Below are 10,011 nucleotides of genomic sequence, written 5' to 3' on the forward strand. Positions count from 1 at the left end.
CCCTCCAGCGGTGTCATGAGTGTTGGAGCTCAGCCAGGGTATGTCTTTCGGAAGGTCCGCAAGGAGAGGAAGGATGGAGCTTTGCTATGAGCCTCTGTGAACCCACTTTGCACTGAACCCAGAAATCTGCATGGGACGCTCAGAGGACGCAAGCAAAATGTTACGCCAGTCTGGTCTCCTTTTTAAAAAAGTCACCTTTTTTGGCTACCATCGAAACCCAGAAAATAAATATGTCAAGGATGCAGAGAAATTGGAAACCTTGGGCATTGGTGAGAATGTGAACTGGAGCAGCCTCTGTGGAAAACAGTATGGCGGCACCTCAAAGAGTGAATATAGAAGGGCTGAGGAGCAGCTCCGTGGTCCAGCACATGCTTGGCACACGTGAGGCCCTGGGTTCCTACCCCCAGCACCACACACACACACACAAATTAAACAGAGTTACCATAAAATCTGTTAATCCACCTCTGAGTGTATTCCCAAAAGAATTGAATGTAGGGTGTTGTCCAGGCATGGTAGACATGCCTAGAATCCCAGCACTTGGGAGACTGAGGCAGGAGGATCAAGAGTTCTAGGCCAGGCTGGGCTACATAGTGAGACCCTGCTTTTTTTTTTTTTTTAAAGCATTTACTTTTTAAGGTAAGTATAATGTATTTATACGCCCATATTCATAATCATGTTAATTACAGTAGCCAATAGCCCAAGTACCAATGGACAAATAAAAGGTAAACAGCGAAATGTGGTATAGACCTACTGTGGAATACTATTCAGCCTTAAACAGGAAGGAAATTCTTACACATGCTACAACATGGAAAAAGCCTGAGAACATTATGCAAAGTGAAATAAGCCATTGCAAAAGGACAAATACTGCATGATTACACTTATAAGAAGTACTGAAAATAGTCACATTCATAGAGACAGAGAGAAAAATTGTGATTGCCAGAGGCTGAGGGAGGAGGGGATGAGCACCTAGTTTTTTTTTTGTTTTTTATTTTATTTTTTTTATTATTATTTTATTATTCATATGTGCATACAAGGCTTGGGTCATTTCTCCCCCCTGCCCCCACCCCCTCCCTTACCACCCACTCCGCCCCTTCCCTCTTCCCCCCACCCCCTCAATACCCAGCAGAAACTATTTTGCCCTTATTTCTAATTTTGTTGTAGAGAGAGTATAAGCCATAATAGGAAGGAACAAGGGTTTTTGCTGGTTGAGATAAGGATAGCTATACAGGGCATTGACTCACATTAATTTCCTGTGCATTTGTGTTACCTTCTAGGTTAATTCTTCTTGATCTCACCTTTTCTCTAGTTCCTGGTCCCCTTCTCCTATTGGCCTCAGTTGCTTTTAAGGTATCTGCTTTAGTTTCTCTGCGTTAAGGGAAACAAATGCTAGCTAATTTTTTAGGTGTCTTACCTATCCTCACCCCTCCCTTGTGTGCTCTCGCTTTTATCATGTGATGAGCAGCTGTTTAATGGCTACAGACTTCCAGTTGTGCAAGATGACCAAACTCTGGACGTGGAGGGTGGGGTTGGTTGTACCACAATGTGAAGGAACTGAATGCTCCTGGTCACTTCAAAATAGTTAAGATGGCTCATTTTGGACTAGAGCTGTGGCTCAGGCAGTAGAGCACCTGCCTTTGTAAGCACAAGGCCCTGAGTTCAAACCCCAGTCTCACCAAAAGCAAAACAAAAAAAAAATGAATTTAAAGATAGCTCATTTTGTGACTATTAAATTTAAAATTTTAATGACATTTTTGCTGTTTTTCTGTGTATAAAGGAAATATGTATTAAGAATCTTGAATGCATGGAAAAGCCCAATGAGGCAAAGATGTAATATATCTCATAGAGAAAGGAAAATTACCTACAACTTTGCTACCCAGAGACAAATGGGAACAATGTGACACATGTCCTCCTGTGAGGAGAACATACACACGTGTGTGCATATGCCTATCCATCTAAATCTCACACTAGTTCACTAGATATAACTCTATAGACTACATTTTCAGTTAATATATTACAAGTATTTCTAATCTTTTATATCTTTTTTCTTTTTTCACAAAAAAGGGGCTGATGAGTAGCTAAGTGTATAGAACCTGAGTTCTATAAAAAAAACAACCGTTTTTTTTTTTTTGAGACAGAAACTCATTATGTAAACCAGGCTGTTTTCAAACTTGCTATCCTCCCGCCTCACTCTCCTGAGTGGGGATTATAGGTGTGTGCCAACACACCTGACTCAGAGTATAATACGATTTTCAGTGGCTTCATGGTAGTTAAACATATGGACACAATGATCAAATATGGACGCAATAATCAAGATCAGTCTTCTGTTTCTGAATGTTTAGATTTTTTTTTTGGCAGTACTGGGGTTTGAACTCAGGGCCTCACACTTGCTAGGCGGCAGGTGCTCTGACACCTGAGTCATTCTGCCAGCCCTGTGTTGTGTTGGATATTTTTGAAATAGGGTCTTGCGAACGATCCACCCAGGCTGGCTTTGAACCATGATCTTCCTGATCTCTGCCTCCTGAGTAGCTAGGATTATAGGTGTGAGCCACTGTCACCTGGCCAAAGAGGAATATTTTGAGGCCAGTGGTGTGTGCCGAAGGGGCTTCTCTTGATGACTGTTTCTGTTGGAAGAGCTGTGTCCCACCCGGTGTCTGTGCTCTGCATCCTTCAGTGATCAGAAGGCCCCAGGTTTTCAGCCCCCTGACTTTGGCTATTTTTAATTCTTTCAGGTGCTGGCAACTAAAACCTTCCATTTGAGCAAAGTCAAATGGTGCTCCATGTGTTCTTGGGCTCACTTTGTAGACTCACAGGAGATCTTACCAAAAACATCCAGAATCTCTGCTGCTGGAAGAGATTCTGAGACCACCTTGTCCCACACTTTCATCCACTGGAGCAGGCACCTGAGGCCCCAGATCAGGAAATGGCACAATAGTCCCTTGTCTTGGTGGACAGGCTGAGCAGAAATCGTGCTTGACTCATCACCCCAGGGAGGGATGGCTGGAGTCAAGTGCCAGGTTCCAGAACAGATGTGAGGTCAGTTGGGGACATCTCTGGACACAGCCAGAGTGACAACTGCTACATGCTCATGTCCTGGCACTTAGGAGCAGCCAGTAATGTCATCCTCTCTAGAACAGTGGCTCTGACCTATGTCTCCTGCAGTCAACTCAGAACACCAGGTCTTCAGTTTCCTGGGCCAGCAGCTGGGTGTGTGGCGGGGGGAGGGGGGAGAGGTTCTGCACTTGGACTTGGCCAGAGGGGTGGATGAGAATTTCCCTGGGAAAGAAATAGAGTGGGGGAAGGGCTGGGGAAGAGACACCGCCTTCATTGAGTACCTATTGTGTGCCAGGCACTGTTCTGGCACCTACCCGATGTCTCCCTCAGTCCTCGGAACCACCCTGGGAGGCGGTCATCAGCACCATTATGCAGATGAGCCTCAGAGAAGGGAAGAACTTGACCAAGGATTAAGTTGAGCAGATGGCAGTGTCAGGACCCCAGCCAGGCTGGCCACCCAGCCTGCAGCACCCTCCTTACCAACCCGATGACAGTGGAAGAGATACCCAGCCTCACACATTCAGAAACTGCTTCCACATCACAGAGCAGGCATGAGAGAGAGGGAGGCTCTGTCACATGTTCTCTCCCAGCTCGAGGACGCTGAGAAGCCTGGCACTCTGGCAGGAGGAGGGAGACCAACCTAAGGCCAACATCCAAGGACCCTGGTAATGACCAAAAAAAAGGGACAGCAGCTGTGGAGAGGAATGAGCACTGTGCTGGGGGCTGGGGACAGTGTGTCACTCCAGGCTGAGCCATGCTGGCTCTGTGAGCCTCTTAACCTCTCTGAATTTAGCCCTGCCCATGCAAAATGGGAAAATTGTCCCCATCTTCTTCCAGCCATTGCCCCATCTCCCTCTTCTCTGCAGCAGGACTCCTCCAAAGCACTGTCTGCACTCGCCTCCAGTTCCTTCTCTGGCTTTCTTTTCTTCAAATTAATACTGTGCCTACCCAGGTGCCAGTGGCTCACACTTGTAATCCTAGCTACTTGGGAGGCTGAGATTGAGAGGATCGAAGTTTGAGGTCAACAAGGGCAAATAGTTCAGGAGACCACATCCCAAAACAACCAGAACAAAATGGACTGGAGGTGTGGCTCAAGCAGTAGAGTACCTGCTTTGCAAGTGTGAAGCCCTGAGTTCAAATCTCAGACCCACCAAAAAGAAAAAAAGTGCTAAGCTTGCTTTGGCAGCACATATATTAAAAATTGAAATGATGCAGAAAAAATTAGTACAGTCCCTGCACAAGGTGACATGAAAATTTGTGTAGTGTTCCATAAAGTTTTTGTATTTTATATTGCTCTGGTTGCCATTTTGTAGAAATAAAATTAGCACTTATTATAAAAGTACCTCTTAAATAAAAATAACATTTTTGTCATAAAGAATATTTAAAACAAAAAACACATATGCTCCTGTCAGTAAGCTTAAGAAATAGAATGGGACTGGGGGTGCAGCTCATCGGTGGAGGGAGTGCATAAAGTGAGGCCCTGTGTTTGGAAGGATGTAGGGAGGGAGAAGGATGAAAAGAAAAGAAATAGAGGAATGCAAAGGCACCCGAAGTCCCGATCACATTCCCACCTCCATCCCAGAATAACCACTATTCCAAATGTAGCCTTTGTCATTCCCTTCCTTCTTTTTTTTTTGCAGTACTGGGGTTTGAACTCAGGGCCCACACCTTGAGCCACTCCACCAACCCTTCTTTTTTGTGATGGTTTTTTTTCAAGATAGGATCTCTCAAATTATTTGCTGACTTCGAAGTTCATCCTTCCTGATCTCTGCCTCCTGAGCAGCTAGGATTACAGGCGTAAGCCACTGGGGCCTCACTTCATTAAACTTTTAAGTATTTGTGTATCCCTAAATTTTATATTAATGTTACCAAATATGTGTGCTGTTATTTTTTTTAATCTGTTATGGATTGAATTGTGTCCCTCTCAAAAAGGTATGCTAGTTGTCCTAGTCCCTTGGTACTTCAAAATATGACCACATTTGGAGGTAGGGTCTTACAGAGCTGAAATGAGCTCGATTTAGGATGGGCCCTAGTCCAATATGGCTGGATTCCTCACACACAGAGAATGCGTGTGAGGCCTGGAATGAGGCCACCATAGGTCAAGGAAGTCCTGGAGCCAAGAGAGAGACCTTCCCTCGGCCTTGGGTGGAGGAGGGGTGCCCTGCTGACACCTTGATCCCAGCTTCACCCCTCAGCACTGTGAGACAGCCCGCAAACACCCAGTGTGTAACAATGAGCTATTTGCAGCCACAGGAAGTGATAGGAAATGAATCCATCTTTCAATACTTCATGTTGGAATTCACCTGTAAATGAGGGGAGCAAGGTTTATTCATTTTCTGTCTGGATTTATTGTACAATGTATGATACATCATTTGACTTTGAAAGGCTATATCCCTTGCTTACAGTTGTTTTGTTCTATTCCTTTTCTGTTGGCTGCACTGGGGTTTGAACTCAGGGCCTACACCTTGAGCCTCTCCATCAGCCCTTTTTGTGTTAGGTATTTTTGAGATAGGGTCTCACGAACTATTTGCCTGGGCTGGCCTCGAACTGCGATCCTCCTGATTTCTGCCTCCTGAGTAGCTAGGATTACAGGCGTGAGCCACTGAGTGCCCAGCTGTATTTTGTTTTGTTTGGAACAGGATCTCACTACATAGCCCAGGCTGGTCTTGAACTCAGCTGGCCTTGAACTCATGATCCTCCCACCTTGGCCTCCTGAGTACTGGGATTAAAGGCAAGCACCACGTGCCATGCTTATCTATGGGGTTTTTTCTTGACATTGTAAAAGGCACTGCCCTGAAACTCCTGCCACTCAGGTCGAGGGCCAGTGTGAGTTGTACCTGGGCACCAGCCAGAGCAATAATACATTTGGCCAGCATGCTAATTGCTGTCCTGAGGGAGTGGTGCTTATGCTTTCACCAGCAGGCAGTGAGTGTGCTCTCTCACCCACATTCTTGTGGACATTTGAATTATGTGCCTATCTCTTTTCTTTCTTTCTTTCTTTTTTTTTTTAAGTACTGGGGTTTGAACTTAGGGTCTACACCTTGCACCACTCTACCAGCATCCTCCTTTGTGTGTGTGTGTGTGTGTGTGTGTGTGTGTGTGTGTGTGATGGGTTTTGTCAAGGTAGGATCTCTCAAACTATTTGCCGGGGCTGGCTTCGAACAGCAATCTTCCAGATTCTGCCTCCTGAGTAGCTAGGATTACAGGCATGAGCCACCAACTCCCGGCTGGATTTTGCCAATCTGATGAGTGGTTTTAACCTGCATTTTTTTGATTTCTAATAAAACTAACATCTTTTATATGTTTCCTGACAATGCATGTTTTGTCTGTTACAAAACGACTGCTTGCAGTCTTCCTGCCTTCTCTTACTTACTTCTAGCTCCAGATGTTCTGGACTTTAATCCTGTAGCGCTTGTATGTTTTGCAAGCATCTCGTCCCACCAAATGTCTTTGTTTTATTTATAGTTTCCTTCCGTGATCAGAAGCCTTTCTTTTCTCTCCTCTTAAATAGGCAAATAAGTCATATATCTAGATAGATAAATAATAGATGGATAGATAGATAGATATAGATCAGTTGCTTCAGGTTCACAGCATAATTGAGGAAGGTACAAAGAGTTCCCACCTACCTGCTGGTTGGTGCTCTTTGAAGCACGCCCTGGCCAGGAGACAGAGGTTAAATAACCCTGGCCAGGTGTCTGCTTCCCTGACCTGGAAGTCACCAAGTTCTAGGATGCCAGCACTGGGAGGGCTGGGAGAAGGACAGGGAGGCTTGGGGAAAGTTTTGGGGTGACATATGCCCAGTATCTTGATTATGCACAGGTGTATATGCAGGTAAAAATTTACTTTTATAAATTTATCAAATTTGACACTTTAAATTTGTCCAGTTAAGGTAATGATAGCTCAATAAAACTGCTAAAAATTATAAAGTAGGTGGCAATTTTTACTAGCTATGCATGTTGACAGAAAGAAGAAAGACTGGAAGGGTGTTCCCTAAAATATTTACAGTTAACAGTGCTTAGCTCTAAGTTGTGGGATTACAAAGGATTTTAGTTTTCCTCTTTGTTTTTGATGTTTTAAAATTTTTCCAAAATATAGCTGGGCACAGTGGCACACACCTGTAGTTCCAGCTTCTCAGAAGGCTGAGGCAGGAGGATCCCTTGAGCCTAGAAGTGTGGAGACAGCCTGGACAACACAATGAGATGATGGCTCAAAAGAATAATAATAATCCAAAATGTTTCACTTCTGTTTTCAGAAAAAAAAGCATTTATTTCAAAACACAAGCACCTTTGAAGTCACAGGAGTCTTGGCAAAGACCAACAACAGTAGACGTCAAAGGTTCTGACATGTGAGGTGCTCAGTATAACACAGCTACACTCACTGGAGGCAGCTTTGGCTTTAAAAAGCCAGTCCTGGAGCCAGGCATACATGGCTCACAGCTGTAATCCTGGCTATTTGGGATGCTGCGACCAGGAGGCTCATGATTGGAGGCCAGCGTGTGTGTGGTGGCGGGGGAGTGAAACCCCATCTCCAAAATAATCAGAACAAACTGGACTGAGGTATGGCTCAGGCAACAGAGTGCCTGCTTTATAGTGTGAAGCCAGAGTTCAAAGCCCAGTCCCAGCAAACAAAATAAATAAAAAGCCAAGCCTGGAGCAAAGGGCCTGGGTTCCACCTGAGCTCTGCCACTTGCCTGCTGGTCACCCTTGACCTCGTCAGTTGACTGCTCGGTGCCCCAGTTTCCTGATATATTCGGAGCTGAGAGTAGAAGCCTCTGTAGGTGGTTGAGGGACACAATGAGCCAGTACAGGTGGCTCTTAGCAGTTCCCACAGTACGGCCAAGCCTGGGGATTAGAGCTGCTATTCCCAGCCCCGTTCTGGCCTCCAGGTATTAAAAACAATAGAATGGACTTAAGAAAAGTTTTGCTTAGGTTTTTTTTTTCCTTGTGTGTGTGTGTGTGTTTAAGGTTAAAAAAAAGAAAGAAAAAGAAAGTTGACTAACCTCTGAATCTCTGAAACAGAGAGCCAGTTTCTGGAATTGAACGTTTTTGAGGTTTCTTTTAACTGGTAACAAGAACCTTTCACTCTACCAGCCATAAGCCCTCTCTCTGTGCCCTCCTCCCTGATCCTCTGGCTGAGTTACTCATGCTCTCTTCTAAAGCTGCTTTTCTGGGACAGAGACCAGACTTGACTCTTCTCTTCTTTTTTTTTTTGGCAGTTCTGGAGCTTGAACTCAGGGCCTTCACCTTGAGCCACTCCACCAGCCCTATTTTTGTGAAGGGTTTTTCCAGATAGGGTCTTGAAAACTTTTTGCCTGGGCTGGCTTTGAACCTTGATGCTACTGATCTCTGCCTCCTGAGTAGCTGGGATACAGGCATGAGCCACTGGTGCCCAGGTTCTTCTTCCCTTGTTTGAGCTTTTATTTTGCAGACCCAGGGAGTAACCAGAGTGCCCTCGCTCTCCATGTTCAAGTTTAGCCTCCTCTGCTGGGGTCTGGTTGTTACCCTTAACTGCTTTAGTCTGGTGGCCTGAGTTTCTCTGACCCTTAGTTTCCTCATCTATCTAGCAGGGCCAATTATCCCTGCCCCACCTGGCTCAAGGGGCTGTTGTGGGGTCCAGTTTGAGAAAGTGAATGTGCCTTATAGCTTGGGCATCAAGCTTCACACACAGATGAAATTTCTTCAGTTGGCACCAGTCCCCTGGGAAGAGGACCCCTCCCTGACCACTCTGAAGATGGCCTCCAGCTCCTAGAACAGTCCGTGTGACCACTATCCCATGGCTGAATCTCTTCAGCTATTACTAAAATCTGCTGGCTGGCATTTAAGCCTTGGCAAGCCCCTTTCCTCCCCTCCCCTTGGGGGAGTGGTACAAGTTCTTGGAGGTCAAGGCCCCTCATTCATCTTTCACTGTCTATTTTGCTCACACCAATCCACTCTGAGCTTGCTCATTGCCTGTTTGTTAGTTCTGTTTGAATGAGTGTTGGCCTCTCAACCACAGCCAAGAAACAGCGCTATTAAACTTTATAGTACAATAGAGCAAGACGAGGGATGGTCACCAGCCATCATTCCAAAGGTGAGACACACACCCCGTGGGGCCTAGAAAGTCCTCAAGGAAAAGACCTATGGTGGCTGCTCCATCAGGAGAGGGCCCTACTCATCTCCCTAGTCATGGGGGACTCTGGTCAGGACTGTGCTTTTGCTGGGTGAGTGTGATGTCCCTAGGTTCATAGGTTTCCTCTGGCTCAAATCCTCTTCACCTGTCACCAGTTTAGCTGTCAGGGGTCTGTTGGAGACCAGCACCTTGGGGTGAGAATGAATGTTCCCCTGACACATTCAAGATCCCTGGGAATGCCTGATTTTGCAGGCCTCGACCTGTCTTTCATTTGTTTGGTTGTTCCTCTGGCCATGCCCCCTCCCTAGTCCCAGTCTGCTCTCTGCCCAGGTCAGCCAGTCAGCCACAGTTGCTTCTGGTCAGAGGAGAAGCCCCTGCCTGGTGCAGCTTGCCCAGGGAGGAGGCTGAACTGCCCACCAGAGCCACGTGGTCCTGAGGGTGTCACTCCCTAGGCCACCGTGCCACTGAGGGCCCAGCATTGGCAGCAATGAGGACCAAGAGATATTGGGCATCTCACCTCACCTCTCTGGACCTGTTTCCCACTCTGTGAGGGAGAGAGGACCATGTTCCCTCAGAGGGTTGTCGTGAGCCCTAAGAGGGACACACACATCTCCCGAACTTGAATCACCCAAGTTCTAGTCACAACTCCTACATCTGTCTGCACATCGCCTGCATTCCTCGGTGGTCGTCACCACCTCACTTAAATCATCTCCCTTTGTAGGAAATGCTTTGCTAAAGTGTACAGAGCAGACGCCATGCGGCACTCTCGTTGTCTTGAGTTAACCATTTAAAACCTCTCTCCACAAGCAAAAGAAAAAAAAGGACAAAAATAAAATTAAAAAAGAAGAAATT

The 10,011-nt window shown here is 45.9% G+C and overlaps 1 non-coding gene across 1 annotated transcript; it reads left to right on the plus strand.

Moving 5' to 3' along the window:
• Nucleotides 1-4,225: 4,225 nt before the first annotated feature.
• Nucleotides 4,226-4,328, plus strand: LOC141423654 (U6 spliceosomal RNA). Its single transcript, XR_012448490.1, has one exon. It is a non-coding gene; the product is annotated as a U6 spliceosomal RNA (small nuclear RNA).
• The last annotated feature ends 5,683 nt before the right edge of the window (nucleotides 4,329-10,011 follow it).

Source organism: Castor canadensis, chromosome 5 (genome assembly GCF_047511655.1).
Source record: "Castor canadensis chromosome 5, mCasCan1.hap1v2, whole genome shotgun sequence".
In the NCBI taxonomy this organism is placed as follows: domain Eukaryota; kingdom Metazoa; phylum Chordata; class Mammalia; order Rodentia; family Castoridae; genus Castor; species Castor canadensis.